The sequence below is a fragment of the Mirounga angustirostris genome, unplaced genomic scaffold (genome assembly GCF_029215605.1).
Source record: "Mirounga angustirostris isolate CCGP_5_RB_7025 unplaced genomic scaffold, mMirAng1.0.hap1 SCAF_1, whole genome shotgun sequence".
Taxonomy (NCBI): Eukaryota; Metazoa; Chordata; class Mammalia; order Carnivora; family Phocidae; genus Mirounga; species Mirounga angustirostris.
The window spans coordinates 81868753-81874752 of NW_026991709.1; the positions used below are offsets into that span (position 1 = coordinate 81868753).

General features: G+C 44.7%; 1 protein-coding gene across 8 annotated transcripts in view; it reads right to left on the bottom strand.

Annotated features, from left to right (window-relative positions):
- Nucleotides 1-3821, bottom strand: part of KLHL24 (kelch like family member 24) — a 44519-nt gene extending 40698 nt beyond the window's left edge. For 3 of the 8 annotated variants that reach the window (XM_045903288.3, XM_045903289.3, XM_045903287.3), the window contains exon 1: nucleotides 3674-3809. The gene's annotated coding sequence lies outside the window, so the exon portion shown is untranslated. The other 5 variants (XM_064584605.1, XM_045903290.3, XM_045903292.3 and 2 more) reach the window with 5 other exon arrangements.
- Nucleotides 3822-6000: the final 2179 nt, after the last annotated feature.

The following is a 6000-nucleotide window of genomic DNA, read 5'->3' on the forward strand; positions in this document are numbered from 1 at the left end:
AGGGAGCCTGATGCGGGGCTCGATCCCAGGACCTGGGATCATGACCTGAGCCGAAGGCAGACGCTTACCGACTGAGCCACTCAGGCGCCCCCTGACTGTGATTAATGAGAGAAAAAAAGTAAGTGTCTAATGATGAAAAATTTAGCAGTGCCTAAACAATGTGTCAGACTTAACAATATGGTTCTATAACTAAACAATCTTAAATCACAGAACAAAAAAAATCAAGTATCTCCATTCATTGTTTCTCTCGCTTGCGTTAAAACTTTTGGTTACTAATATTCCCCAACCCACAAAGGAAAAAAAAATGTTATCAAGCATCACACCTGCAATCAAGCTGCCTATTGAGCCTACTCATGCTTTTCACTAGACTTAACATGTAAACTTAACGTCATTTGGTTTTACCCTGCTAACATGTTTCTTTTAAGTATTTAATGCATGTTCTTTATTAAAATCAAATTAAATCTGCAAGGACACTACCCTCTGCTCTGCCACTCGAACAAGTTTGAGATCTAGTATTTCAGATGACTTCTCTATGTATAAAAATATCTTTGTCAGTGATTTTTATTTACCTAGCGGTGACACAAATTATTTACAGAAATAACTTTTAGAAACTTTTGAGTAAAGAGTAAAGCCTAACCACTTTTTTTTTTTTTTTTAAGTAGGCTCCAAGCCCAGCATGGAGTCTAATGTGGGGCTTGAACTTACAACCCCAAGATAGAGACCTGAGCTGAAATCAAGAGTCAGACACTTAACCAACTGAGCCACCCAGGCGCCCCAGGCCTAATCACTTTTTTTTTTGAAGATTTTATTTATTTATTTGACAGAGAGAGACACAGCAAGAGAGGGAACACAAGCAGGGGGAGTGGGAGAGGGAAAAGCGTGCCTCCCGCCGAGCAGGGAGCCAGATGCAGGGACTCCTGGATCATGACCTGAGCTGAAGGCAGATGCTTAACGACTGAGCCACCCAGGCGCCCGGGCCTAATCACTTTTAAACATCAATTAGTAGACTTTAAGATGTGCCAAATGCTGAAAAATTATAAGCCCTTGGATGATGAATTTAGACAGAGTGACAAATTCATCAATTAAAAGTTTAGCTATTGTGTTTTTAGTAGTAGAAAGAATAAAGGTTTTAAAACGTCAACAGTTGTCACATGGCCACATTTTGTTTTAGTCACACAATTAGAATTATACAAAATGTATTTTTCATATAGTTAGATGGATATACTTATAAGGCTATTTTATTTACATTTTTCAGCATACAGTCCATACCTAAATATTTATTGAAAAAGGATCTCAAATTTACAAAAATAACTGCTGTCATTTATGTAATAGTATTTATTTTTCACAGGCTTGACTTTTGGGTTTTAATGAAATGGCAGAAAAACAAGGAAGTTAAAGTTTGTTTTTTTTAAACAGCATTAAGGTTTTAGCAACTTGAACAAAAGCTAGGGAAGTTTAAATTAAAACTTATAACCTTAACTCAAAATATTTCTTTTTCCTGTTCTTAGACTAAGTTGCAGGCTTTGTCTAGATAAGCAGGCTTTTGACTGTTGATTTTAAAAAAAGGTTAGAGGTTTGCAGTTTGCACTTATTTAAATATGTTAAATGCCCTCAATGCACAAGTGATGAGACAGTTTGGGATCACAGAAGCTGCCCTTATGGTGTAGTCATCTCCACTCAAATATCAAAAATATATTAAGAATGCATAACAAATGAGAACTGTTCATATTCAGTTCGTGCTTCACGCAGGGAACTCCATCTACCTTCTACAAATATGCATTGGGTCTTGGGTCAATTCCTACAAATTTACAGGAAAAGAAAATCTGAAAAAGCCCAAGTACGCTATTAACTCATGAAATTAGGCAAATTATATCTTCAACACATTACGGCTACAATGACTTTCTTGGAGATTTTACTAATGTCCTCTTAATTTACAATTTTAAAACAACACATCTGAAATTCACTCAAATTTTGAATTACCACGGGGATTAATATATAAGAATGTGCCACCGTCCTCTAAACAAGGAAAACTATTCATCTAAACCGGGGTATAGAAGACTCTTAACTTTTAGGAAAATACCCTTAAGCTACTTTTTTTTAAAAAGTAGAATTCTAATTTTAATCTTGGTCGACACGAGGCAGATTTTAAATCTATTTTACATTCCTAATAAAAATCAAACTCAGCTGGTGGACCTAAAAGGCTATAGCTGCAAATACTAAGTCGTAATTCTTAAAAAAACTGGTTGAGAAAAAGCTACTTGAAACCAAGTGATTAATCACTAAAATCAACTGTGAATAGTCACTGCCTTAGGGGTGAGTGAGGCATCCTAAGGTCCTTATTTTGCTACTTAAATCTTGTTTACAGAACCAGCAAGGACAATTTCGTAAGAGGACTTCCACCATGTCGGTAATCAAACACTAGTTAAAGGGGGTTAATTTTCCGGTCTCCGAAAGGAGGGCCGTCCGCTGCTGTCCCAGAACTGCCTAAGGCTTGGGCAGAAGCTGCAGCGGTCACCGAGGGACAGCAGGGTGGCTCGGCCTCAAGCTCCAGTCCTTCCGCGCGGAAACGCGCGCCGCTAGTTCCAGTTGGGCCGCAGGGGCGCCAGAGGGGAGAGCGCGCGCTCCCGCGCGTCCTCCAGATCACCTTCAAGGGGGCGGGGGAGAACTGCTTGGGCAGAGCGACTAGACACCCGCCAATAAACACTCGGAACTTGCCCAGTCGTCCCGCCCGCAGTCCGCCGCAGGCGACCAATCCCAGCTGTGGTAACAGTCTGCGCCCCGAGCTTCCAGAACTTGGGGGCGGGGACATTAGGAACTAAATTAAGAAACCTCGTCCTGGACTGGTAGGAAGGTGGGGAGGCTAGGCGGAGACTCGGCCAGCTGAAATCCTGCGCCCCCGCCCGCCCCGACTCCCCGGGGACGGTCGCTCTAGGGCCGGGTTCCCGGCGCTGGCTCAGCCGCCATCCGTGGTAAACAAAGGCTCTCGGGGGTGGGGGCGGGGGTAACGGTCAGGTGACGGTGCCTAGCACATTTCGCAACCGCTTTAATGGGGCTTCTCTGGCCCGAAGCCCTAAGACCCACCTTGACCCCGTCAGTCCTCCCCAACAGGACCAACGGTTGCCCCCACCAAACGACACGACTTGACTTGAGACCTTCGCATTCTCAGTGCTTCCTTCGATTAAAAAAAGAGCAGCGCCCGGTTCAAAGCCCACCGGCAACATGCGGGGCCCGTCTGCCCAGCCCCGTCCACCAGCTGCCCCTGCCCCTGGGGCAGCGGGGTGACCCGCACCTGCTACCCCCAACCCCGGCGGCCATGCTCCTCCCAACCCGCCCCCGGCGGGCCGCGCCAGCAACGCCGCGGTTCCGGGGCGGTAGTGCCAGGAGGAGGGGGTGCCCTCCCTTCAGGACTGCCGATACCGTGCGGACATTGAAGACACCCCCCTCCCCCCCCCCCCCCGCCGCAGGGTGCCCTGGAGACGCCGCGCCCCAGACAGGGACCGTGCAAGTCCCAGCCGCAATCTCTCCTTAGACCCCACATCTGGCTCCGAGTCGGCCGACGCTGGCTTCCCTCCTGCAGACACCCCCATGGTCGCGACCTCAGTCGCCCCTCCGCCCCCGGTTCTAGCCGGTTCCTCGCCTCTCGGCTAGTTCCAGAGCTGTCATCCCCGGGTACCTCTCGGCGAAGGCTGGAAACGGCCAGCAGCGGCAGCCCCGGCCTTCCCTTAGCGGCCGGCAGCGTAGCGTTCTCTGCAGCGCCGGCGTCTCCCTCCAGCCACCAGTGTTTGCGGCAGCTCACAACAAAGGAAACATGTGACCGTCCGGGCCAAAACACTGAGCGTCACCGACCCCTGGCCAATCCGAGTGAGCGCCCCCCGCCCTGGGGCACCCTGGGATATGTAGTTGCCACTCTGGGGGCGCCCGCCGGGGCCACTTGGGTTTCCCGGTATAGGGTGGGTGTCGGTGCGGAGTGTGAGGAGACCCAGTCCAGGGGTTGCTGATTCGGAAACACTTTTAGTTAGAGACGGGTTAAGGAAATCCACCCATGTTGGGAGCCTTAGTGAGAAACCTGAGTCGTATGTTTATTGCCACGTCCCAAGGCAAAAGCACATTACCAAGAATTATCAGAACCTTAGAGAGTGGGCCGAGGACATAGAGATCTTTTTATTTGACCCCTTGATACACAATCGGGAAATTTGAGGGCCTGAGGGGTGAAAGGGACTAGAACTCTGGTCGCTAGACAGCCCAGGGAAACCGCCTTTCCCTGCAAATCTGTTCATGTCAGTCATATCAAATCCTAGGTTACCTTTTAATTTTAAACGTACGTGCAAGTGGAACAATGTTATCGCAAAGCCCTGTTTTCCCAGGCAGATAGATTGCTCAAAGCACATTATTTTGTTCCTTTGTTTCTGCAAATATTTTTTTCAAGGATGAGTATACCTCCTGATTTTGAAACATTTAACTAGTTTTTGGCTTCTGATATCGGAATTATAACTTCTCTCTCTTCTATACTTTATGAATACAGCCATGCTCTTGTTAAATAATGGAACGTGTTCCAATGACCAGTGATGGAAATAATAAAGAAAGCATGTGTTCAGGCCTTTAAAATATGCTTTTTAGGCCTCTTTTCCATCTCTTATTTTAAACAAAAGAGCTCAGGGTGCCTGGTTGGCTCAGTCGGAAAAGCAGGTGACTTTTGATGTCAGGGTGGTGAGTTGAACCCTCACCTTGGGTGTAGAGTAATTACTTAAAATAAATAAATAAAACTTTAAAAAAGTGCCTGTCATTTATTAAGTTTATATATTAAGTATGTAATAAATATTGAACAATAGTAATATTATTTATTAAGCTCCAAACTTAGTGCTAAGCACTTTACATATTTAGTCCTCATAATAACCCTGCAAAATAGGTGTTGTTATCCCCTATTACAGATGAAGAAACTCAGCTACAGAAAGGATAAAGAATTGTCCCCTGGTCACTCAGTTATTGAGTGATGAAGCTGAGGTTCACATATAAATACTAAAAAAAGTTTTTATTTATATTAATATAAGTACATAATTATCTTTCTAAAAAGCTTATTTACAAAGTTACATATTACAAGGCTAGTAGTGAGGGTGCCTGGGTGACTCAGTCAGTTAATCGTCTGCCTTCAGCTCAGGTCATGATCCCAGGGTCCTGGGATTGAGCCCCACGTTGGGCTCCCTGCACTGCCGGGGTGGGGGGGGGGCCTGCTTCTCCCTCTCCCTCTGCCTGCCCCTCCCCCTGCTTGTGCTCTCTTTCTCTCTGTTAAATAAATAAATAAAACCTTAAAAAAAAATAACCAAGGCTAGTGGTGAAAAGCAGTCTCATCTCCCATCCTTCCCCACTCCTGATTCTCCAGAAGCAAACCACAATTATTTGAGTGATTCTGGTTATTTACATATATTTTTTCACATAACATGGTTATTTCCTATTAAGAAAGCTGTTATCCCAGTCCCCCATCCTTCCAATATTATAATTTCTGGTTAAATTAATATTTAATGTTTATGTTATTAAGACTGTGTATTTATTATTCAGTGCTGAGTTAAATAGTATACAATTTCCTTTCTTGTATGTTTTTTTTTTTTTTTCCTAGAGTATTAAGCCGTGGTCCTCACTGCCTTCATAAAGTCTCAACTTCCTGGGAATGCATACAAGATCCTTCTTTTTTTTTTAAGAAAAAAATTTTAAAAAATTTTTTTATTTATTGGGGCACCTGGGTGGCTCAGTCGGTTAAGTGGCTGCCTTCAGCTCAGGTCATGATCCCAGGGTCCTGGGATTGGAGTCCCACATCGGGCTCCCTGCTCGGCAGGGAGCCTGCTTCTCCCTCTCTCTCTGTCTGCTGCTCTGCCTACTTGTGCTCTTTCTCTACCTCTGTTAAATAAATAAATAAATAAATAAATAAATAAATAAATAAATAAATAAATAAATAATTTTAATATATTTACTTGCAAGACAGAGATAGTGACAGAGATAGTGACAGAG